Below are 26,635 nucleotides of genomic sequence, written 5' to 3' on the forward strand. Positions count from 1 at the left end.
AGGATGTATGCAGCGCTGAATTGTGTTAGCTGCTGGTACAGGTCCTATAACAGGATATATACAATGTTAAATTGTGTTAAGTGCTGTTACAAGTCATATAACAGGATATGTACAGCCCTGAATTTTGCTTGATGCTGGTACAAGTTCTATAACAAGATTTATACAGCACTGAATTTTGTTAGATGCTGGTACACGTCCTATAACTAGATGTATACAGCGCTGAATTGGGTTAGGTGCTGGTACAGTTCCTATACCAGAATATGTACAGCAACGAATTGTGTTAAGTGCTGGTTCAATTCCTGTAAGAGTATGTTTATAGAATTTAATGATGTTAGGTGCTAGCACAATTCCTATAACTGGATGTATACACTATTGAATTGTGTTAGGTGCTGGTACTAGTTGTATAACAGGATATGTACAGCATTGAATTGTGTTAGGTGCTGATAGAAGTCCTATAACAGGATGTATACAACAGTGAATTGTGTTAGGTGCTGGTACAAGTCCTATAACAGGATGTATACAGTGCTGAACTGTGTTAGGTGCTAAAATTAGTCCTATAACTGGATGTATACAACACTGAATTGTGTTAGGCACTGGTACAAGTCCCATAACTAAATTTATACAGCACTGAATTGTGATGGGTGCTGGTGCAAGTCCTATAACAGGATATGTACAGCACTGAATTATGTTAGGTGCTGGAACAAGTCCTATAAGTAACAGGATGTATACAGCACTGAATTGTGTTAGGTGCTGGTACACATCTGATAACAGGATGGAAGCAGCATTGAATTGTGTTAGGTGCTGGTAGAAGTACTATAACAGCATATTTACAGCACGGAATTAGGTTAGGTGATGGTAAAAGTCCTATAACAGAATGTATACAGCATTGAAATGTGTTAGGTACTGGTACAAGTCATATAACAGGATGTCCTATAACAGGATAAGTAGAGCACTGAATTGTGTTAGGTGCTAGTAATGGTCCTATAAGAGGAAATATAAAGCACTGAATTGTGTTACATGCTGGTACAAGGCCTATAACAGTATGTATACATCACTGAATTGTGTTTGGTGCTACTACAAGTCATATAACAGAATGTATGCAGCACTAAATTGTTTTTGATGTTGGTACACGTTGTATAGCAGGATATGTACAGCACTGAATTGTTATCTGCTGGTACAAGTCATATAACAGGATGTATAAAGCAATGAATTGTGTTAGGTGATGGTACAAGTCTTATAATAGGATGTATACAGCATTGACTTGTATTAGATGCTGGCAGATGTCCTATAACAGGATATATACAGCACTAAACTGTATTAGGTACTAGTACAAGTCATATAAAAAGGATGAAAACATTGCTGAATTGTTTGGCTGCTGGTACAAGTCCTATAAAAAGATGTATACAGCTCTGAATTGGGTTAGATGCTGGTACAGGTCCTATAACAGGATGTATTGTCTGTATTAAATGTATTTTGATGATTATGGTCTTGTGAAAGGACTTATTATTGTTTTTATTTTTATTTTTAATTTCATATATTATATAGGAAATAATATTTATCATAAAAAATCACAATTTTTAAACTTGAGCTTTTATGTAAGCTAATTTGAGTGAGTCCAGGTCTCTTTTACATCACATTTGTATTATAGTATTTGGCAAATATTTTGTAAAGTTTTGTAGTTAAGGTTTCAAACCTTTTAATTTTGTTTTTTACCATTTTTAATGATGAATTATTTATTATTGCAATATGATTAATTGTTCGTGTTTTAACGAGGGTGGGGGTGGGGGTCACATGATGCAATGAAGATTATTTAAGCACATGGTTTGCTTATTTAAAATGTTCTGAAGAAGCCTGGTATTGATACCAGGAGAAAGCGCTTAACGTATATTTTTTGCTGTGACTATCCAGTGGGTGTTCGTTCAGACTTTTGTATCGTTTATTTTGGATTAAAGGAACATTTATCAAGTGGTCATTCTCCTTTGAAACTTATTAGGATGCATATAGCATTGAATTGTGTTGAGTGCTGGTACAAGTCCTATAATAGGATGTACACATCAATGAATTGTGTTAGCTGCTGGTACAGGTCATTTAACAGGATGTATGCAGCACTGAATTGGGTTAGATGCTGGTACAAGTCCTTTGAAAGGATGTATACAGCACTAAATTGTATTAGGTGCTGATACAAGTCCTATAACAGGATGCATACAGCACTGAATTTTGTTAGCTGCTGGTATAGGTCCTATAATAGGATGTATACAGCACTGAATTGGGTTAGATGCTGGTACAAGTCCTTTGACAGGATGTATACAGCACTAAATTGTGTTAGGTGCTGGTGCAAGTCCTATAACAGGATACGTATAGCGCTGAATTGAGTTAGGTGCTGGTACAGCTCCTATAACTGGATATGTACAGCAATGAATTGTTTTAGGTGCTGGAACAAGTCCTGTAACAGGATGTATACAGCATTAAATTGTGTTAGATGCTGGTACAAGTCCTATAACTGGATGTATACACTACTGAATTGTGTTAGGTGCTGGTACAATTCCTATAACAGGTTGTATATAGCATTTAATTGTGTTTGGTGCTTGTACAGGTAATATAACAGGATGTATAGAGCACTGAATAGTGTTAGGTGCTGGTACATGTCCTATAACAGGATGTATACAGCACTGAATTGTGTTAGGTGCTGATACAAGTCCTATAACAAGATGTATACAGCAATGAATAGTGTTAAGTGCTGGTACAGGTCATATAACAGGATGTACACACCAATGAATAGTGTTAGGTGCTGGTAAATGTCCTATAACAGGATATATACAGCACTGAATTGTGTTAGGTGCTGATACAAGTCCTATAATAGGATATATACAGTACTGAATTTTGTTAGGTGCTGGTACATGTCATATAACATGACAAATACAGCATTGAATTGTGTTAGGTGCTGATTCAAGTTCTATAACAGGATGCAAAGAGCATTGAATTGTGCTGGTTGCTGGTACAAGTCCTAAAATAGGATGTACACAGCAATGAATTGTGTTAGCTGCTGGTACAGGTTATTTAACAGGATGTATACTGTACTCAATTGTGTTAGGTGATGGTACAAGTCCTATAATAGGATGTATACAGTGCGGAATTGTGTTAGGTGGTAAAACAAGTCCAAGAACAGGATGTATACAGCAGTGAATTATATTAGGTGCTGGTACAAGTCCTATAACAGGATGTATACAGTGCTGAATTGTGTTAGCTACTGGTACAGGTCCTATAACAGGATGTATACAGCACTGAATTGAGTTAGATGCTGGTACTAGTCCTTTTACAGGATGTATATGAATTGGGTTAGATGCTAGTACAAGTCCTTTGACAGGATGTATACAGCACTAAATTGTGTTAGGTGCTGGTACAAGTCCTATAACATAATATGTATAACACTGAATTGTGGTAGGTGCTGGTACAGCTCCTATAACTGGATATGTACAGCAATGAATTGTGTTAGGTGCTGGTACAAGTCCTGTACCAGGATGTATATAGCATTGAATTGTGTTAGGTGCTGGTACAAGTCCTATAACTGGATGTATACACTACTAAATTGTGTTAGGTGCTGGTACAAGTCCTATAACAGGTTGTATATAGCATTGAATTGTGTTTGATGCTTGTACAGGTAATATAACAGGATGTATACAGCACTGAATAGTGTTAGGTGCTGGTACATGTCCTATAACAGGATGTATACAGCACTGAATTGTTTTAGGTGCTGATACAAGTCCTATAACAAGATGTATACAGCAATTAATAGTGTTAGGTGCTGGTACAGGTCATATAACAGGATGTATATACCAATTAATAGTGTTAGGTGCTGGTGTATGTCCTATAACAGGATGTATACAGCAATGAATTGTGTTAGGTGCGTATACAAGTCGTATAAGAGGATGTATACAGTACTGAATTTTTTTAGGTGCTGGTACATGTCATATAACATGACAAATACAGCACTGAATTGTGTTAGGTGCTGATACAAGTTCTATAACAGGATGTAAATAGCATTGAATTGTGTTGGTTGCTGGTACAAGTCCTAATATAGGATGTACACAGCAATGAATTGTGTTAACTGCTGGTACAGGTCATTTAACAGGATGTATACTGCACTGAATTGTGTTAGGTGCTAAAACAAGTCCTATAACAGGATGTATACAGCAGTGAATTGTGTTAGGTGTTGGTACAAGTCCTATAACAGGATGTATACAGCACTGAATTGTATTAGCTGCTGGTACAGGTCCTATAACAGGATGTATACAGCACTGAACTGGGTTAGGTGCTGATACAAGTCCTATAACAGGATGTATATAGCATTGAATTGTGTTAAGTGCTGTTACAAGTCCTATAATAGCATATATACAGCAATGAATTGTGTTAGCTGCTGGTATAGGTCATTTAACAGGATGTATACAGCACTGAATTGGGTTAGATGCTGGTACAAGTCCTTTGACAGGATGTATACAGCACTAAATTGTGTTAGGTGCTGGTACAAATCCTATAACAGGATGTATACAGTGCTGAATTTTGTTAGCTGCTGGTATAGGTTCTATAACAGGATGTATACAGCGCTGGATTGTGTTAGCTGCTGGTACAGGTCCTATAACAGGAGGTATACAGCACTGAATTGGGTTAGGGGTTTGTACAAGTCCTTTGACAGGATGTATACAACACCGAATTGTGTTAGGTGCTGGAGAAAGTCCTATAACAGGGTATGTACAGCACTGAATTGTGTTAGGTGCTGGCACAGCTCCTATAACTGGATATGTACAGCAATGAATTGCGTTAGGTGCTGGTACAAGTCCTGTAACAGGATGTATAATATATATAGCATTGAATTGTGTTAGGTGCTGGTACAAGTCCTATAACTGGATATATACACTACAGAATTGTGTTAAGTGCTGGTACAACTGCTATAAAAGGTTGTATATAGCACTGACTTGGGTTTGGTGCTTGTACAGGTAATATAACAGGATGTATACAGCACTGAATAGTTTTAGGTGCTGGTGTATGTCCTATAACAGGATGTATACAGCAATGAATTGTGTTAGGTGCTGATACAAGTCCTATAACAGGATGTATACAGTACTGAATTTTGTTAGGTGCTGGTACATGTCATATAACATGACATATATAGCATTGAATTGTGTTACTTACTGATACAAGTCTTATAACAGGATGTATATAGCATTAAATTGTGTTGGTTGCTGGTACAAGTCCTAAAATAGGATGTACACAGCAATTAATTGTGTTAGCTGCTGGTACAGGTCATTTAACAGGATGTATACTGCTCTGAATTGTGTTAGGTGATGGTACAAGTCCTATAACAGGATGTATATAGTAATGAATTGCGTTATGTGCTGGTACAAATTCTAATAACAGCATATATATAAAACTGAATTGTGTTAGGTGCTGGTACAAGTCCTATAATAGGATGTATACATTGCGGAATTGTGTTAGGTGCTAAAACAAGTCCTATAACAGGATGTATGCAGCAGTGAATTGTATTAGGTGCTGGCACAAGTCCTATAACAGGATGTATGCAGCACTGAATTGTGTTAGCTGCTGGTACAGGTCCTATAACAGGATGTATACAACGTTAAATTGTGGTAAGTGCTGTTTCAAGTCATATAACAGGGTATGTACAGCCCTGAATTTTGCTTGATGCTGGTACAAGTTCTATAATAAGATTTATACAGCACTGAATTTTGTTAGATGCTGGTACATGTCCTATAACTAGATGTATACAGCGCTGAATTGGGCTAGGTGCTGGTACAGTTCCTATACCAGAATATGTACAGCAATTAATTGTATTAGGTGCTGGTTCAATTCCTGTAAGAGTATGTTTATAGAATTGAATTATGTTAAGTGCTAATACAATTCCTATAACTGGATGTATACACTACTGAATTGTGTTAGGTGCTGGTACTAGTTGTATAACAGGATATGTACAGCATTGAATTGTGTTAGGTGCTGGTAGAAGTCCTATAACAGGATGTATACAACAGTGAATTGTGTTAGGTGCTGGTACAAGTCCTATAACAGGATGTATACAGTGCTGAACTGTGTTAGGTGCTAAAATTAGTCCTATAACTGGATGTATATAACACTGAATTGTGTTAGGCACTTGTACAAGTCCCATAACTAAATTTATACAGCACTGAATTGTGATGGGTGCTGGTGCAAGTCCTATAACAGGATATGTACAGCACTGAATTGTGTTAGGTGCTGGAACAAGTCCTATAAGTAACAGGATGTATACAGCACTGAATTGTGTTAGGTGCTGGTACACATCTGATAACAGGATAGAAGCAGCACTGAATTGTGTTAGGTGCTGGTAGAAGTACTATAACAGCATATTTACAGCACAGAATTAGGTTAGGTGATGGTAAAAGTCCTATAACAGAATGTATACAGCATTGAAATGTGTTAGGTACTGGTACAAGTCATATAACAGGATGTCCTATAACAGGATAAGTAGAGCACTGAATTGTGTTAGGTGCTAGTAATGGTCCTATAAGAGGAAATATAAAGCACTGAATTGTGTTACATGCTGGTACAAGGCCTATAACAGTATGTATACATCACTGAATTGTGTTTGGTGCTACTACAAGTCATATAACAGAATGTATGCAGCACTAAATTGTTTTTGATGTTGGTACACGTTGTATAGCAGGATATGTACAGCACTGAATTGTTATGTGCTGGTACAAGTCCTATAACAGGATGTATAAAGCAATGAATTGTGTTAGGTGATGGTACAAGTCTTATAATAGGATGTATACAGCATTGACTTGTATTAGATGCTGGCAGAAGTCCTATAACAGGATATATACAGCACTAAACTGTATTAGGTACTAGTACAAGTCATATAAAAAGGATGAAAACATTGCTGAATTGTTTGGCTGCTGGTACAAGTCCTATGAAAAGATGTATACAGCTCTGAATTGGGTTAGATGCTGGTACAGGTCCTATAACAGGATTTATAGTCTGTATTAAATGTATTTTGATGATTATGGTCTTGTGGAAGGACTTATTACTGTTTTTATTTTTATTTTTAATTTCATATATTATACAGGAAATAATATTTATCATAAAAAAAAAATCACAATTTTTAAACTTGGGCTTTTATATAAGCTAATTTGAGTGGGTCCAGGTCTCTTACATCACATTTATATTATATTATTTGGCAAATATTTTGTAAAGTTTTGTAGTTAAGGTTTCAAACCTTTTAATATTGTTTTTTACCATTTTTAATGATTAATTATTTATTATTGCAATATGATTAATTGTTCATGTTTTAACAAGGTTGGGGGGTCACATGATGCAATGAAGATTATTTAAGCACATGGTTTGCTTATTTAAAATGTTCTGAAGAAGCCTGGTATTGATACCAGGAGAAAGTGCTTAACGTATATTTTTTGCTGTGACTATCCAGTGGGTGTTCGTTCAGACTTTTGTATCATTTATTTTGGATTAAAGGAACATTTATCAAGTGGTCATTCTCCTTTGAAACTTATTAGGATACATATAGCATTGAATTGTGCTGAGTGCTGGTACAAGTCCTATAATAGGATGTACACAGCAATGAATTGTGTTAGCTGCTGGTACAGGTCATTTAACAGGATGTATGCAGCACTGACTTGGGTTAGATGCTGGTACAAGTCCTTTGAAAGGATGTACAAAGCACTAAATTGTGTTAGGTGCTGGTACAAGTCCTATAACTGGATGCATACAGCACTGAATTTTGTTAGCTGCTGGTATAAGTCCTGTAATAGGATGTATACAGCACTGAATTTGGTTAGATGCTGGTACAAGTCCTTTGACAGGATGTATACAGCACTAAATTGTGTTAGGTGCTGGTACAAGTCCTATAACAGGATATGTATAGCACTGAATTGAGTTAGGTGCTGGTACAGCTCCTATAACTGGATATGTATAGCAATGAATTGTTTTAGGTGCTGGAACAAGTCCTGTAACAGGATGTATATAGCATTAAATTGTGTTAGATACTGGTACAAGTCCTATAACTGGATGTATACACTACTGAATTGTGTTAGGTGCTGGTACAAGTCCTATAACAGGTTGTATATAGCATTTAATTGTGTTCGGTGCTTGTACAGGTAATATAACAGGATGTATACAGCACTGAATAGTGTTAGGTGCTGGTACATGTCCTATAACAGGATGTATACAGCACTGAATTGTGTTAGGTGCTGATACAAGTCTTATAACAAGATGTATACAGCAATGAATAGTGTTAGGTGCTGGTACAGGTCATATAACAGGATGTACACACCAATGAATAGTGTTAGGTGCTGGTAAATGTCCTATAACAGGATGTATACAGCACTGAATTGTGTTAGGTGCTGATACAAGTCCTATAATAGGATGTATACAGTACTGAATTTTGTTAGGTGCTGGTGCATGTCATATGACAAATACAGCATTGAATTGTGTTAGGTGCTGATACAAGTTCTATAACAGGATGCAAAGAACATTTAATTGTGCTGGTTGCTGGTAGACGTCCAAAAATGGGATGTACACAGCAATGAATTGTGTTAGTTGCTGGTACAGATTATTTAACATGATGTATACTGTACTCAGTTGTGTTAGGTGATGATACAAGTCCTATAATAGGATATATACAGTGCGGAATTGTGTTAGGTGGTAAAACAAGTCCAATAACAGGATGTATACAGCAGTGAATTATATTAGGTGCTGGTACAAGTCCTATAACAGGATGTATACAGTGCTGAATTGTGTTAGCTGCTGGTACAGGTCCTATAACAGGATGTATACAGCACTGAATTGAGTTTGGTGCTGGTACTAGTCCTTTTACAGGATGTATACAGCACTGAATTGGGTTAGATGCTGGTACAAGTCTTTTGACAGGATGTATACAGCACTAAATTGTGTTAGGTGCTGGTACAAGTCCTATAACATAATATGTATAGCACTGAATTGTGGTAGGTGCTGGTACAGCTCCTATAACTGGATATGTACAGCAATGAATTGTGTAAGGTGCTGGTACTAGTCCTGTAACAGGATGTATATAGCATTGAATTGTGTTAGGTGCTGGTACAAGTCCTATAACTGGATGTATACACTACTGAATTGTGTTAGGTGCTGGTACAAGTCCTATAACAGGTTGTATATAGCATTGAATTGTGTTTGGTGCTTGTACAGGTAATATAACAGGATGTATACAGCACTGAATAGTGTTAGGTGCTGGTACATGTCCTATAACAGGATGTATACAGCACTTAATTGTTTTAGGTGCTGATACAAGTCCTATAACAAGATGTATACAGCAATGAATAGTGTTAGGTGCTGGTACAGGTCATATAACAGGATATATATACCAATGAATAGTGTTAGGTGCTGGTGTATGTCCTATAACAGGATGTATACAGCAATGAATTGTGTTAGGTGCTGATATAAGTCCTATAACAGGATGTATACAGTACTGAATTTTGTTAGGTGCTGGTACATGTCATATAACATGACATATATAGCATTGAATTGTGTTACTTACTGATACAAGTCTTATAACAGGATGTAAATAGCACTGAATTGTGTTGGTTGCTGGTACAAGTCCTAATATAGGATGTACACAGCAATGAATTGTGTTAACTGCTGGTACAGGTCATTTAACAGGATGTATACTGCACTGAATTGTGTTAGGTGATGGTACAAGTCCTATAACAGGATGTATACACAATGAATTGCATTAGGTGCTGGTACAAATTCCAATAACAGCATATATATAGAATTGAATTGTGTTAGGTGCTGGTTCAAGTCCTATAATAGGATGTATACAGTGCAGAATTGTGTTAGGTGCTAAAACAAGTCCTATAACAGGATGTATACAGCAGTGAATTGTGTTAGGTGTTGGTACAAGTCCTATAACAGGATATATACAGCACTGAATTGTTTTAGCTACTGGTACAGGTCCTATAACAGGATGTATACAGCACAGAATTGAGTTAGGTGCTGATACAAGTCCTATAACAGGATGTATATAGCATTGAATTGTGTTGAGTTCTAGTACAAGTCCTATAATAGCATATATACAGCAATGAATTGTGTTAGCTGCTGGTATAGTTCATTTAACAGGATGTATACAGCACTGAATTGGGTTAGATGCTGGTACAAGTTCTTTGACAGGAGGTATACAGCACTAAATTGTGTTAGGTGCTGGTACAAGTCCTATAACAGAATGTATACAGCACTGAATTTTGTTAGCTGCTGGTATAGGTCCTATAACAGGATGTATACAGCGCTGGATTGTGTTAGCTGCTGGTACAGGTCCTATAACAGGAGGTATACAGCACTGAATTGGGTTAGGGGCTTGTACAAGTCCTTTGACAGGATGTATACAGCACCAAATTGTGTTAGGTGCTGGAGAAAGTCTTATAACAGGGTATATACAGCACTGAATTGTGTTAGGTGCTGGCATAGCTCCTATAACTGGATATGTACAGCAGTGAATTGCGTTAGGTGCTGGTACAAGTCCTGTAACAGGATGTACAATATATATAGCATTGAATTGTGTTAGGTGCTGGTACAAGTCCTATAACTGGATGTATACACTACAGAATTGTGTTAGGTGCTGGTACAACTCCTATAAAAGGTTGTATATAGCACTGACTTGTGTTTGGTGCTTGTACAGGTAATATAACAGGATGTATACAGCACTGAATAGTTTTAGGTGCTGGTGTATGTCCTATAACAGGATGTATACAGCAATGAATTGTGTTAGGTGCTGATACAAGTCCTATAACAGGATGTATACAGTACTGAATTTTGTTAGGTGCTGGTACTTGCCATGTAACATGTCATATATAGCATTGAATTGTGTTACTTACTGATACAAGTCTTATAACAGGATGTATATAGCATTAAATTGTGTTGGTTGCTGGTACAAGTCCTAAAATAGGATGTACACAGCAATGAATTGTGTTTGCTGCTGGTAGAGGTCATTTAACAGGATGTATACTGCACTGAATTGTGTTAGGTGATGGTACAAGTCCTATAACAGGATGTATACAGTAATGAATTGCATTATGTGCTGGTACAAATTCTAATAGCATATATATAAAACTGAATTGTGTTAGGTGCTGGTACAAGTCCTATAATAGGATGTATACAGTGCGGAATTGTGTTAGGTGCTAAAACAAGTCCTATAACAGGATGTATACAGCAGTGAATTGTATTAGGTGCTGGTACAAGTCCTATAACAGGATGTATGCAGCACTGAATTGTGTTAGCTGCTGGTACAGGTCCTATAACAGGATGTATACAACGTTAAATTGTGTTAAGTGCTGTTACAAGTCATATAACAGGATATGTACAGCCCTGAATTTTGCTTGATGCTGGTACAAGTTCTATAACAAGATTTATACAGCACTGAAGTTTGTTAGATGCTGGTACATGTCCTATAACTAAATGTATACAGCGATGAATTGGGTTAGGTGCTGGTACAGTTCCTATACCAGAATATGTACAGCAACGAATTATGTTAGGTGCTGGTTCAATTCCTCTAAGAGAATGTCCATAGGTGCTAGTACAATTCCTATAACTGAATTTATACACTACTGAATTGTGTTAGGTACTGGTACTAGTTGTATAACAGGATATGTACAGCATTGAATTGTGTTAGGTGCTGGTAGAAGTCCTATAACAGAATGTATATAGCACTTAATTGTGTTAAGTGCTGGTAAAATTTCTAATAGCATATATATAAAACTGAATTGTATTAGCTGCTGGTACAAGTCCTATAATAGGATGTATACAGTGCAGAATAGTGTTAGGTACTAAAACAAGTCCTATAACAGGATGTATACAGCAGTGAATTGTGTTAGGTGCTGGTACAAGTTTTATAACAGAATGTATACAGCAATGAAATGTGTTGGGTGCTGGTACAAGTCCTATAACAGGATGTTTATAGCGCTGAATTGTGTTAGCTGCTGGTACAGGTCATTTAACAGGATGTATGCAGCACTGAATTATGTTAGGTGCTGGTACAAGTCCTATAAGTGGATGTATACAGCAACAAATTGTTAGGTGTTGGTACAAGTCCTGTAACAAGATGTATATAGCATTGAATTGTGTTGGGTGGTGGTACATAACAAGATGTATATAGCATTGAATTATGTTGGGTGCTTGTACTAGTGCTATTATAGGATGTACACAGCAATGAATTGTGTTAGCTGCTGGTACAGTTCCTATAACGAGATATATACAGCAATGAATTGTGTTAGATGCTGGTACAAGTCCTATAACAGGATGCATGCAGCACTGAATTGTGTTAGGTGCTGGTATAAGTCCTACAACAGAATGTATACAGCACTTAATTGTGTTAGGTGCTGGTAGAAGTTTGATAACAGCATATATATAAAATTGAATTGTGTTAGGTGCTACTACAAGTCCTATAATAGGATGTATACAATGCAGAATTGTGTTAGGTGTTAAAACAAGTCCTATAACAGGTTGTATACCGCAGTGAATTGTGTTAGGTGCTGGTACAAGTCCTAGAACAGGATGTATACAGCACTGAATTGTGTTAGCTGCTGGTACAGGTCCTATAACAGGATGTATACAGCAGTGAATTCTGGTAGGTGCTGGTACAAGTCATATAACAGGTTGTATATAGTATTGAATTCTGTTTGGTGCTTGTACAGGTAATAGAACAGGATGTATACAGCACTGAATTGTGTTAGGTGTTGATACAAGTCCTATAACAGAATGTGTACAGCATTGAATTGTCACGATAAAGCTCCAATTCCTGGTGCAGGATAAATAATATACGGTGCAGCTCGAACAGGAAAAAAACTTTTATTGAATAAGAAAAATCCACTGGTTAAGTGCTTTCATCTGTTCATATACAGACTTCCTCAGAACCAAATAACACATCTCTAACGCAGTTTATATATCCAATTTGGCGCCAAAATTTTAAAAAGCCTTAAAGGAATAAACATATGTTCTACTATTCCTCACATATACAAAACTAATACATTTTATCTAAACACTTAATCTAGATGCTTATAAGCTATATGCATTGAATAGTATACTTATGTTAAATATACTTATAAAAAAATATATATATATAAAAATAACTATGATAAAATACTTATATATGATGTTTGAATACACAATGAATGCACAAAAGAATTCACATAACAGTTATATCTATACAATACTAAAAATCAATATTTTATACTCACATATTTGTAATAAATATATATTAATATATAATAAAAATATCTAAAAAGATATATATCATATTTAAAAAATATAGAGCGAATGAACTAATATAATGATTGTACTAAACAATGCCATAACAACCACAGGTTATTCAAGGATAATGAATGGTTTCATACTAATACTGTCATTAATACCTGGGAAACTTGTGGCATCTGTAAATATCTGCCACTTACTTTCCATCATAGCTAAATACACTTTCCAATTACCCCCACATACACTACTGTCAATATGTTCTAAAATAGAAAATTTAAATTTGTGTTGATTCCCTTTGATAAATATATGTTTATACAAAGCATTCTTCATGTCTTTAGTCTGAATCTTATAATAATGTTCATATATTCTTTTTTTGAAATTCCTCTCCGTCTTACCTATGTAGAATGCTGGGCATACAACACATTTAGCGAGATATACTACTTGTCTAGTATTGCAATTTCCTACCTTACTTTTAATATGTGTCTTGTTGATATTATCCAACTTGAATCGCACAACTTCATTTATATATTTACATTGACTACAAGAGCCGCACTTCGAAGTTCCTTTAGAATTTGACTTATATTTCTCTGTACGTATTGTCTTCTCAAGTAACTTTTTAATATTAGGGGCTGTTTTGAATACACATTTGGGATGTTTACCTAATGTAATACCTATACTTTCTGTAATTGTAATCAAATCCCAGTGTCTATTTAATATTTCTTTCACATGATTAGCATATGGAGTGTACATGATCACACACACACTCTACTAAATGTTTCTACTGTTGTGTCACTCCTGCCAATATCCTTACCACTTACATTTGACATGCCTAACAGTGGTAAAAACTTATTGCCCCATTGTCGTCTCACATAGCCTGTGATGTCTTTTAGCATAGAGGTAGGATAGCCCCTACTGCTAGACATATTATATAATAAATCCATTTCTTCTTCCATTATATCTTTACTTGAAGACATACGTGCAACCGAATGCATTGTCCTTTTACCACGTTCTTAAATATATATGGGGGATGACTACTACTAAACTCTATGTAGTCATTTGAAAAAGTAGTTTTCCTATATATTTTTGATGCAAACCCACTTCTAGTGTGACTTATATATGTATCTAGATACGCTATACCTTCCTTATTAGTATTATATGTAAATTTCAAGAACTCAGTTGTCCCATTAATATAGTTAATAAATGAATTATTTTTTTCTTGTGTGCCATTCCATAAAATGAATAAATCATCTAAATATCTCGTATATAATACAATATGTTGGTAAAATTCACTTTGAAACACATACTTGGACTCCCATTCTAACATAACGAGGTTTGCAAAGATTGGGGCACATGAGGCACCCATAGCAACACCTCTGCTCTGTCTAAAGAATTCTCATTGAAATTGAATATAATTGTGTTCTAATACTAAGCTCATCATATCCATGATTAAATTAACCTTGTCCCATGTTAATTTGGAAACTTTTCTCAAACTATTACAGAAAAATTCCAGACCTACATCCTTAGGTATGCATGAGAAGAGGTCAATAACATCAATTGTCAAAAAAATCAACCCATCATTCCAAATATCAGATGTTAATTTACTTAAAAAATTCCAAGAATCCTTGGTTAGATGTGGGATATTTTCATACACATGTTTTGTCCATCTATCAATTGTCACACCCAAGTTATACGTCTTCAACCTAGATCCAGAAATGATGGGTCTGAACGGAGGATTATCCATACATTTGTGAACCTTGGGTATACCTATAATGTTCACCACTATGGGAAATTCTACTTTAATAAATTTGTAAATCTCATTCATAATTCTATTATCTATCAAATATTCTTCGATAGCTAAGTCAATTCTTTTATAGCCTATATTCACTTGATTTAAAGAAATTGCTTCATAGTTCACTGATAGGTGTAAAATATTAAATATCTCGGCATTGTAATCAAAACTGTTGTATATTACTATGCCTCCTCCCTTATCTGGCTTCATTATTCTAATTTCTTTATTATTAATAAGTGATTCTAAACATCTCCGTTCATTATAAGTTAAATTGTCATCCAACACTTTGTTATAACCATCTCCAGTCTTAATATTCTTATATAGCCAATAAACTTCTTTGCATACCATTTTTTCATAATTAACTACTTGATTGTTTGGGACCGGGATATATGAGCTTTTTCTTTTCAGGTTGTTATGTATCACATGCCCAGTCATTTCATCTTTTTGTCCAAATTGTAAGGCTAAGTTTAACCTTCTGCAATACAATTTTATTTCCTTAATTGTATCAACTAAATTAAAACTGGTTGTAGGTATATATTTCATCCCTTTACTAAACAAAGTAAAAAATTCATAACCTATTTCATAATCTGTATAATTGTATACATTAAAACCATTGTGTGTATGTAAGATGACTTTGCCTTCACTTCCAACTATGTTCAACCTATTATCTTGAATGTTGTCATAGCCATCTACTTCTTCATTCCTAACCTCTGTATGTGATTGGGTATCATCATTTATATATTCAATATTCAAATCAAAAACTGTAGGGGAATATATTGTCATCCGTTTCTGTATTCCTGTATCGAGGCTAACACCATTGTGTATATATAGGATAGCATTGCCTTCCCTTCCAACTATATTCAACCTATTTTCTTGAATGTAGTCATGGCCATCCACATCTTCCTTCCTAACCTCTGTATGTGGTTGGGTGTCATTATTTGTATACTCAATATTAAAGTCAAAAACTGTAGGGGAAAATGTTATCATTCGTTTCTGTACTGCTGTTTCAGGGCTGGGTAAAATCTTCCCCCTTGAAAATTTACCTCCCCTTCATAATTTCTACCTCTACTTCTAACATTATAAAACTTTTCCTTCTCTTTAACTATTCTATATTTTGGCCAAATATACGCTCTGTTATTCTCATATTGTTCAACATCATGCTGTATCTTCCTTTGCTTTCTATTGTATATGTTCAAGGCCTTATTTTCTGCTATTTGAAATAGTTTAAAATAATAATCTCTCCATTGTTCAAATGCTGTGTCATGTAATATTTCTTCATTCAAATTCTCTATTTCCTTTACTATGATAGACAATTTCTCATCATTATATTTCATTAGCAAATTCATATATGTGCATCCAAAATCATCAAACATTTTGTTAAAATCATAAATAATATCTGAGTTATACTCAATTCCTAAAGGTAGTTTAAAAAACCTAAGTCCCTTGGGTATAATATGCATTGCTAAACATTTAGCTAAATAAGCATTGTCGATTTTCAAACATTTTATATTAATTTTTTACCCAGTATTTGTATTTTTTCTCTAATGGAATCAATAGAATTATTTGAATGTTTCTTATTATTATCCACACCACAGTATTCATTTACATTAATAAAATCATACTCATTACATAAAAAATTATCCATAACATCATCATTTCAGTTAGTACTAATATATTTATGTCCCATTGTAGATTGTCCTTTAGTAACTGATGTTTTATAATTACCAAAGGGACTAGAAACATTTTTATTGCAAACAGTACCTTTACGGTGATTAGTTTGGTTCTTCGTAATTGCCGAGTATGTTTTAACTGGCTGTCGGTATTTTGGTCATAGGTAAGATGGAGAGGAATTTCAAAAAAGAATATATGAACATTATTATAAGATTCAGACTAAAGACATGAAGAATGCTTTGTATAAATATAGGACATGATTCACGAAGGCTTGCACGGAGTGTAAGAGACGTGCAACACTCCATGCAAGCCTCGCGATCCAGGAACAGCCCTAAGCTCCGTGTAAGAGACCAGCTAAAACGTCTCTTACACGGACTGGCGGATGCTAAATACCTCACTTGCATCTGAAAGGTATGCAAATGAGGTATATTAGCAATCCACGAAGCAGAAACCAGTCCGTGTAGGAGACGTTTTAGCTGCAGAAATGTACTCAGCTGACAACTGAGTACATTTCTGCAAATTCCACAACGGAGCGATGTCAGCTCCAAAAAAAGGTTGCATATGACTCAGGCAGCATGCCAATGGCCAAATATGTGGCCATTGGCAATACAACCCGATGGCAAAATGATAAAATTATATATTTTTTTTTCGGCGATCGCCGATGTTTAAACCCAGCGCAGCCCCGCGCAAACGGGCTGTGCTGTATAAAACCATAAAAAAGAAGGTTATAAACCCACAAATGTGGGTTTCATGCAATACATGGAATGACAATGCAGGGACCAGCAGACCAAAACCAACATGGCCACCATGTAGTGGTTGCTAAGGGGGGAAGCTGAGTCTAAGACATGTAACTAAGCATTAGTAGGCAATCTCATGTAAATGAGGGTTCGGATATTGAATCTCACAGTCACATAGCAAATGAGCACGGTCTGAGTAGTGTAAGAGATACATAAGGGGGAGGAATAGAGTAGGAGATAGGTGACATCACAGGGGGGAATGGTAGAAAGAAATGCAGTTCATTGGAGGCCAGTGTAACATGACAGATGACAGGCACAGATCATGGAAAGAGGTGTGCCACTAGATAAGTCATGGAAAGTCAAGAAATGGAAGGTGTACACTGTTACCTACACCAAAGTTTCTTGCTGGCCGTGCATGCGCACGTGTGCACACCATGAAGTGCGAGTAGGACAGTGTGCACGCGTGTAAGGCAGTGTGAGCATGTGGGAGCATGTTGGGAGATGTTTAACACTGTTTGCGCGGGTATGCATGCGTGTAGGGTGGGCTGAGTATGTTGGAGGCTGTTGGCAGACGTGTAACAGTGTTTGCGTGGGTGTACATGCGTTTAAACCCGAATAAGTAGATTCTGAACCATGTAAGCACGTGTGCGCGCGTGTAAGCCACTGTGAGTGTGTTTCAGATAGTATGCACGTTGCTCCCCCGTGAGGAAACAGAGAGGAAAAAGGAAGCCACAGAATTAACAGGAAGCTAGCAGGGATAACTGCTGAAGCTAGCAGGTGAAAACAATTAGAAGCAGGCAATTACACAGGCAGAATAGTAGCCCAGCCCAGCACTTAAAACTCTGCAAACAGTAGTGCAGGATGTTTCCATTAAGAGACACTGCAAGACAGGAGTAAGCTAATAGAAGTGAAAACTGAAAAAGCTTCACTCAGAGCAGAAATGTTAGGGGCTACCATAGCTGTCATAATGAGACATAGGCGACTTGCTGAGGGTGGTGACAATGCAGATGGTGCCAGACAACCCACAGTGAGGAGACGGAGAAGAGTGTACAGGCCCAGGGTCACCTACCACGGGTTACATGAGCTGGAGATAGTAGAGCGCTATAGAGTGGACAGAGATCTCCTGCAGCAAATTGTTGAGCTGTGCAGGCCACGCCTCACACAGAACCAACAGAGGGGAACCCATCCCAGTGGAAACCAAGGTATGTGTTGGCCTAAGAATACTAGCAACAGGTACCTTCCAGAGACCAACTGGCGATATGATGGGGATATCACAGGCATCAGCCTCCAGGGTACTACACCAGTTCCTAGATGCCATGTCAGCACATGTCGGTGATCATGTATATTTCCCCAATGCCCGTGAGGTATTGGCCAGCAATATGCGTCTCTTCCAGCAAATAGCGGAATACCCTGAGGTACTGGGTGCAATAGACTGCACGCACATACGCATCAAAGCACCAGCCGATGAGCGGGGTAGAGCCTACATTAACCGCAATGGCTTCCCCTCCATCAACTGCCAGGTCATGTGTGATGCCCAGGGCATAATAATGAATGTGTGTGCTGGCTGCCCTGGGAGTTATCACGATTCCCACATCTGGCATTTGACACAGCTGTACCAGACATTTGCTAATGGGGACATCCCACATGGACACCTAGTGGGGGATGCAGGTTATGCACTAGAGCCGTGGCTGATGACACCCATCAGAAACGCACACACACCTGAACAGGAACGCCATAATGAGGCACAAGCACAAACACATAATGTAATAGAGCGTGTGTTTGGGCTGCTCAAGTCACGGTTCCGATGTCTGGACACATCTGATGGAGCCTTGCAGTACACACCATCTACATGTACCCAAATTGTCATGGTATGTGCTATGCTACATAATATGATCTTGCGAAAACAGCTGCAGCAGGACCAGCATAGGGCCGGGCCAAACAGCCCCCCACCATTGCCAAGGCCATCACAGGCAGAGCGTGACTCGGAGGAGGAACAACCGGAGCCTGCCCCAGTAGGCAGAAGGAGGCGTGCCCAGTATGCCCTGGCCTTGGCAAAGAGGCAATGCATAGCACATACACTGGCTCAGTAGGAACCCTGGGAATGATACCTCACTCTGACTCACTCATATAGTAACAGGGATGCCTAACATGACACAACCTGCTCTCAAACATGTACAGGGAGTGTAGTATGTGCATCCGACAGAGGCAGCCCTGCAGCACCACCTGAGGCATGATTGCCATGTGTTAAGCAATGTAACACCATCTAGTATATGCAAACATGAAGACCCTGCCTAACATCTCACCCTCACCAAGCATGATGCCACACTATGAAGACAAGAAGATCAAGTACAATAATTGGCTGAAGTAATGCAGTCAGTCAAAGGGGAGCCAATGTGTTACAGGCTGGGAAGATATGCGGAGTTTGACATGATGCACCACCAGCTAGGGGTGGCGTGCACCTATCATGCCATGCCCCATGGATACCGGCAAAGGCTGTCAGTACCCACAGCATGCCCTGAATAGTTAAGTCTCAAAACACAAACCCACCTTCATAGGTTCTACAAGGGATAGGAACCTAGATGTAATACTACCCCATGACAGATGTATAAACAGCAAGATGTGTGCAGTGTAAACGCACACAGTAAGGAGAATGTAGATACCAGTCCTGTAATAGAGAACTGGGCAAGGCTCACATCAGCACCCTAACACTACCAGGTCACACCTCATACTGTGCTGTACAGCCGCAAAACATGGAACAAGCTACAAAAGGAGGGTGACTATCAAGAAATGGCAAGGATAACCACACCCCCATGTTGGTACCACAACAAGAAGCAGCATGGAATAGCCATGGTCAAATACCAATGGCTAAAACTGCCTCGCAGTATATAGCCTGCTGCAGACCACTGTCCTAATACCAGGAACAGCACCTGGCCTATGTCGGAATACATGAATATATCAAGCCCCCCAAACCACATTATATTGCTTGACTGAAAATACCCAGACATACACCGGTAGCATTGTACTAGCACCAACACAGTAGGAGAAAATTACCCAGATTCCATAAACCAAAATGCCCAGGAACAATGTACTACTCCCACAAGAGGGGTAAGCATACTGGATGTGATAATCAGCAACATGTGTACTGGATGGCAAGATGAGAAGTGTACCCCTCACTGGTAAGACCAGACCATAGAGTAATCACACTGGATATACACACCCTGACCAAAGTCCCTGGCCAGAATACCACAGTGAAAAACATGTGTAAAGTATAGGTTGCAGCCCTCAAAACTGATGTTGAATCCACAAAAGGCTCTGTGCAAGTGCAGAATATGGGACACACCACAGAACATGTTATACAGGCATTCCATGAACACAGCCAGGAATGCTTGGAGTATGCAATCACAAATAACAACAACACACAATGCCATACACGCAGGCATTTGGCATGCTGGCCTCCAGCCATTACCAAACCATGCAAGAGAATGAGGAAGTTACCACATGATAGAGCAAACATAAAAAGGGAAGTAATCACTGACCAGTAGTATGGCAACAACATATGTCCACACATACAATCCACTAAGTCCAGCCACAACAAGTATAATCTGTGAATCCAGAGGCAATGTGACACCAGTACCAAGTACACAGACAACCACAACACCCCCCAATAAATACAAACATATGTGATAGATGCATCCATGTATCCAAACCAGAGGTTGAGCTCCAACAACTCAGTACTGTCAACACTAGTCAGGAGGAGAAGGTAACCACATATACCACAAACCCAGTCCCACATATACCTACCACAACTGTAAACCAAACACATAAACACAGACAAATATTCCCGGAGGCCTTAATTACAAACACACCACACCAACAGAAGCCTCCAAAGTAGATCACAAGCAACCACAACCTTCAAAAATAGCACATGCAATGAATAGTACGCAAAGCTGGTGTGCCAAACAGTCACAGGCCCGAAGGAGAAACAACATGCCTGATACAGTCGTAATAGGTGTCTGTATAGGCAAACACACAACTGTCCCACTCACCAGACTGAACAAGGGAAAGGGTAGAGTAAGCTGCTTGTAGGCTGCCACAAAATGCCACTTAACACAAGTACGCAGGTCACCCCAAAGCAAGCAGAAATATGATGCACTCAATGTCCATGCTGGTGTGAATTACCTGAGATGTACCTCCCTGGTCAACAGCAAATGAGACATGGATGGTCCCTCCGAGTATGTACCCCAAGGCGGGATGACACTGGCTGTGTGCAGCATCCAACCCTCACCAAGAATGATGCCACAGTACAAACACAGAATGCTCATGTTTAACAGCTGGCAAAGTTACAGCTGTCAGTCCAAGAGGGTCTAATGTGTGTCTGCTTGAGATGTCAAGCATGACAAGCCATGCTGCTGTTACAGGGATGGCTGTCAGCTGTTACCCGTGTGCGTCTGGATACTGGATAAGGCCTTTGCCGCCTCCATAGAGCCGTATGCAGGCAAGGCCAAAAAGACTACCCACCACCCTAGAAAACATAAGTGGTAGGAAACATAAAGGTAATGCTGACCAATGCCAGATGTGTAAACTGCAATATGCATGCCCCTGAGGCACTTACCATTATGGAGAACATTGATGTCTGTCCAGTGACAGAAGCCTGCTGCAGGCCTAGTGATAGCACACCAGCACTACTAGGTTATACCACATATCATGTGTTATGGCCCCAACACCTGCACCAAGACATCAAAGGAGGGGGAGTATCCATATGCAGCACAGACACCCATATAGCCAGGTAACTGACAATGCACAAAGCAGTGGACACCACCCATGTGCACATAACTGTAGTCAAAACTGCTGTGCAGTCTGTAGCATGCGACAGACCACACTCTCACACACAAGAACTCCACCCAGACATCCGAAGACACTGGACAGTATGAATGTCCCACCAAATACCAGACAAGGTACACAAAGTACCACATAGGTGTCAAACCATTATGTATGCAAGGAGTCATCAGGGACCTAGGGACACAGGTTGACATTAATCTGTCATGTGACAGCCACAATGCCAATGTGGCTATGAAGACTGTTGATACTGGACACAGTATCATGAAAGGATTCACATCAACATCAACAGAGGTCACTGTGCCGCTGTACTGTTCCCTTATCAGACCCATAATCTAGTACAATGACTCATATGGGATGTACCATACGTGACACCTGCAGCGGTTCGGAAAACCTCATAGTTACCCCACCAACAGGATAAAGGGTGTGAAATATATGTCATATGCTGCCTGGCTGTAGACACCCCAGCTGACTGCAGTCACACACTGCCTACACAGAGGCATTGTATGTCTGTTGTACAAGGCCATATCCAACACAGGAGTAATGGACATGCTACACCACAGGAAATCAAAGCCATTGGAGCTGTGAGAGTCACAGATGTCAACCTCAACACATAATGAAATAAGATGTGCTGGAGGGACAGATACATAACCCATAGGCTCCCCACACCCAGAAACAGGATCCCAATCCATGGTAGGCAGAGCCCCTCACTGACACCCCTCAAGAGGAATATTGCCAAGTGGATGAATGACCGTACATGTATACTGGGGGTCCCCACTGTGTCACGACCAGACAGAGGCACAGTGAAGAACCTCATAAATGGCCATAATTGAACCTAGCAAGGGGTGGCGAGAGACACACACACTCTAGCTAGGCTTACTAATGGCCTAGGGTGTCTAGCCTACTATGAACCCATGAACCTATGAAGATACAAAACGTACAGGACACTAAGGATAATCACAAGGCTTACCCAACTGATGGTAGGAACCATGTTGGGCATCCACAGATATGCTCCGAATCACACAGATATTACAAACAACATACCAAACACACACACATATTGCTAACATACAACCTGTCAGGTGCAGTGCAAAATACCTATCCCAGCAGATGGTCCCCTGACATTGCAGATGCTGAGGTAACAGCCATCATCTGCAAAGCAGAACACACAGCAGCAAAGGTATGTGATGGTGTCCTGTGCTGAGGCCAACATGGACCGCAAGAATAATGGAATGCAAAATCACACTACTGACCAATGTCAGCCTTACCACAGGATATGTACCCAAAGAGCAGTGTACAACAACAGTGGTCCATCACAACAAAGGTGTTGCCTGAATGGATACTCCAAACTACCATCCCAGGATCCTGACAAGCTTGTTCTGCACAGCTATGGAAAGGATCAGTATGTTCCGCAGACAGAAGGCTAATGTGGACCTACTGATACTGGACCCTACACACTGTGGCTGTTGTAACTGCAGAACCGGCCCCTGAACATGTCTGACCCATTTTAAGCAGTCATTAAGGTCATTGATGAGGGCTATGTGGTCCACACAGCGTAGCTGGACCGTGCACATGCTTCTAGACAATACCGTACGTGTTCAGTATGGATATGTTCACCAGCTTAAATATACACCCCTATGTCAGTAGAGGGGTTGCAAAGCAGACCAAGGACAGAACTGACATGGTCAGACATGCCGTATCCATGTCAGACTACAAAGCAGATATGAGTGGCATCCCACAAGGCCTGGTCTTGCCCCCCCCACCGCCGTTCTGTATACATGTCCCATAGGTATAGGCCAACATGGAAGGACTGTGACTGAGCATGTATGCAGAGGAGTACAAACAGCCCACCATATCCGACCCCCAGCTGACACAAGCAACCCACAAAAGGGCCACCTACAAACAGACAACTGTAGCCATAGCCATGTCAGCAAGCTAATTGCAGAACTGTGTATAGACAACCACCGTGGATATATAGTAAGTGCCCACAAATTACCACACAGGTGTTAACCCATGAGGTACCTAACATGTAATGTGAGACCTGGGTACAAAAGGTGATAAATATCCTGCACTGGACAAACATGTGGCTGTAGTGTTTGCAGAAACATGTACCATATACCCACCCAAACATGAAGGCTGGCAGATGTAGATAAGGGGAAATCACTGTGGCTCTGCAGCCATCCTCCATCAGCATCACAACTGACTACAATAGCCCCTGTGGGATATACCGCAGCAGACACCTCCATCAACTGTAAAGTCCACAACAGTACCCCACCAGAGGTAGCAAAGAGCATGAACAGATGCCATGTGTTGCCTGAGTAAACAAACTGCAGCCCCACACACCGCCATCCTTCCCAGCTACAGGAAAGCTGTGCTTGATGTATGAAGCCATGTCCAACCTGGAATGAATGAACATGTTGCACCTTGTACAATCTGAATGGCAGTGAGCTATGCACATAAGAGACCTGAACCCCAGCACTGACATACATAGGACAAGCTGTACAGAATGATCCATAACACAGAAGGCACCCCCACACTTCAGTAAACTCCTGGTACAGGTCAGCCAGAGAGCCACATATCGACACCCCTCAAGAGGCATCCTGATGAGTGTATGGGAGTTGGTAGGCTACCCTGGGTATCACTGTTATGTCAGAGGTAGACAGAGGCACAGTATACCAACCATGACATATGTAATGGCAAACTCCAGTTACAATGTGTGTCGAAGGACAAACACACCCTGTGACTACCATCAAAAATGGCCTACGGAACATCGCTAGTGTTTGCCAATGTCCAACCATGTTGTGGAATACACTAGCAATGTTGGACGAGCCTGGTGTAGGTAGTCCATATCTGAACATATTGCAACATGGTCATATGTGCACAACTGGCCCCTACACAGTCTGTTGTGCTCACTATGAAGATGTCAAGCAGTCATAGGACTAAAGCCCAGGATACTGTCCACCACAGTGAAAGTACCGAACCAGTACACTATACGGTACTACAGTGTTAGGTCATTATGAAAGTATGTTGAGAACTGTCTGCAAAGTATCCCATGCAATTCCTGCAGGCACAGTATAATCCCTGCTGTGGCAGACACAAAGCAGTTGGCCAGTTAGTACACAACATGACACCCAACACACAATCATAAACGTGCGATATTGTTGAAGGTCACACACACCCAAATATGTGGTGGACTTCAGAGTGCAACATATGGAAAGCTCACACTGGGCATACTCGCACACTTTGATAAATGAGGCATATGTCAGACAACATGCCATGGAAAGGCTGAACTGGGCATGCTCACACACTTAGGCCATATCTCCGTTTAGCAGTTGGCCACACATATCTGGTATTTGTACGTGTCAGTCCAGGAACCAACCACAACACAGCAATCAGCCCAGTGCACACAGTAAATGACCACAGAGACATAAGTGATATAGTGGATCGCTGTCATATGCAAACATCTGCCACAGATACACAAGTTGGTCATAGGAACAGGGAATGCTATGGCAATAAAGACCTGCAAACAGTAGAACAGCACAACAAATATTGTGCATCCGACAATTGAACATATGGGTGTAGAGGTCAATACTAGGCTTCTTGCCCCAGGGAATGACAGCTCAGCCAGAGTGTGCTTGGCATCTGCATCCCCAGGATAGTAGGCTACCATGCCACTGTAAAGTAGGTCACAGAAGGCAACATGTGAGGCTAGTGAGCTGTGCCTCTGTCAAGCATTTCCTTCACACATATTTGCACACACACAAACCCTACCTAATATTATTATTTGACTTTTTCAGAGGCGACGAGCGGGTGAGCACTATTCCCATTACTGGAGGCTTCTCTTCTCCTGCTGTACTTATAGGGTGCTGACATCATCTGTGTTTATCCTGTAGTGTGTTCTCCCAGTTGCCAAAGGGACATTTTCTTACACAAATTTGCACACACACACACACTAACCCCTCATCTAACACACACACTTGCCATTTGCAGGATTCAAACCTCTACCTAACTATGTTATGACACTCGAGACAGGCATTAGCACGATTAGCAGAGCACACTAGTCGCATTACTGGGAGGCTTCCTTCTCTTGCTGTACTTATAGGGTGCTGACATCATCTGTATTTAAAAGGAGTGAGCATCCTGTAGTGTGTTCTCCCAATTGCCAAAAGGACATTTCCTTCGCACACACACTAACCCCTCTCATTCAAACACACACACTAAGCCATTTGCAGGATTCAAACCACTACCTAATTACGTTATGACACTTGAGACAGACACATTAGCAGAGCGCTATTCGCATTACTGGATGACTTCTCTTCTCCTGCTATAC

The sequence above is a fragment of the Protopterus annectens genome, chromosome 10.part0 (genome assembly GCF_019279795.1).
Source record: "Protopterus annectens isolate FY-2018-M chromosome 10.part0, PAN1.0, whole genome shotgun sequence".
NCBI classification, from domain to species: domain Eukaryota; kingdom Metazoa; phylum Chordata; order Ceratodontiformes; family Protopteridae; genus Protopterus; species Protopterus annectens.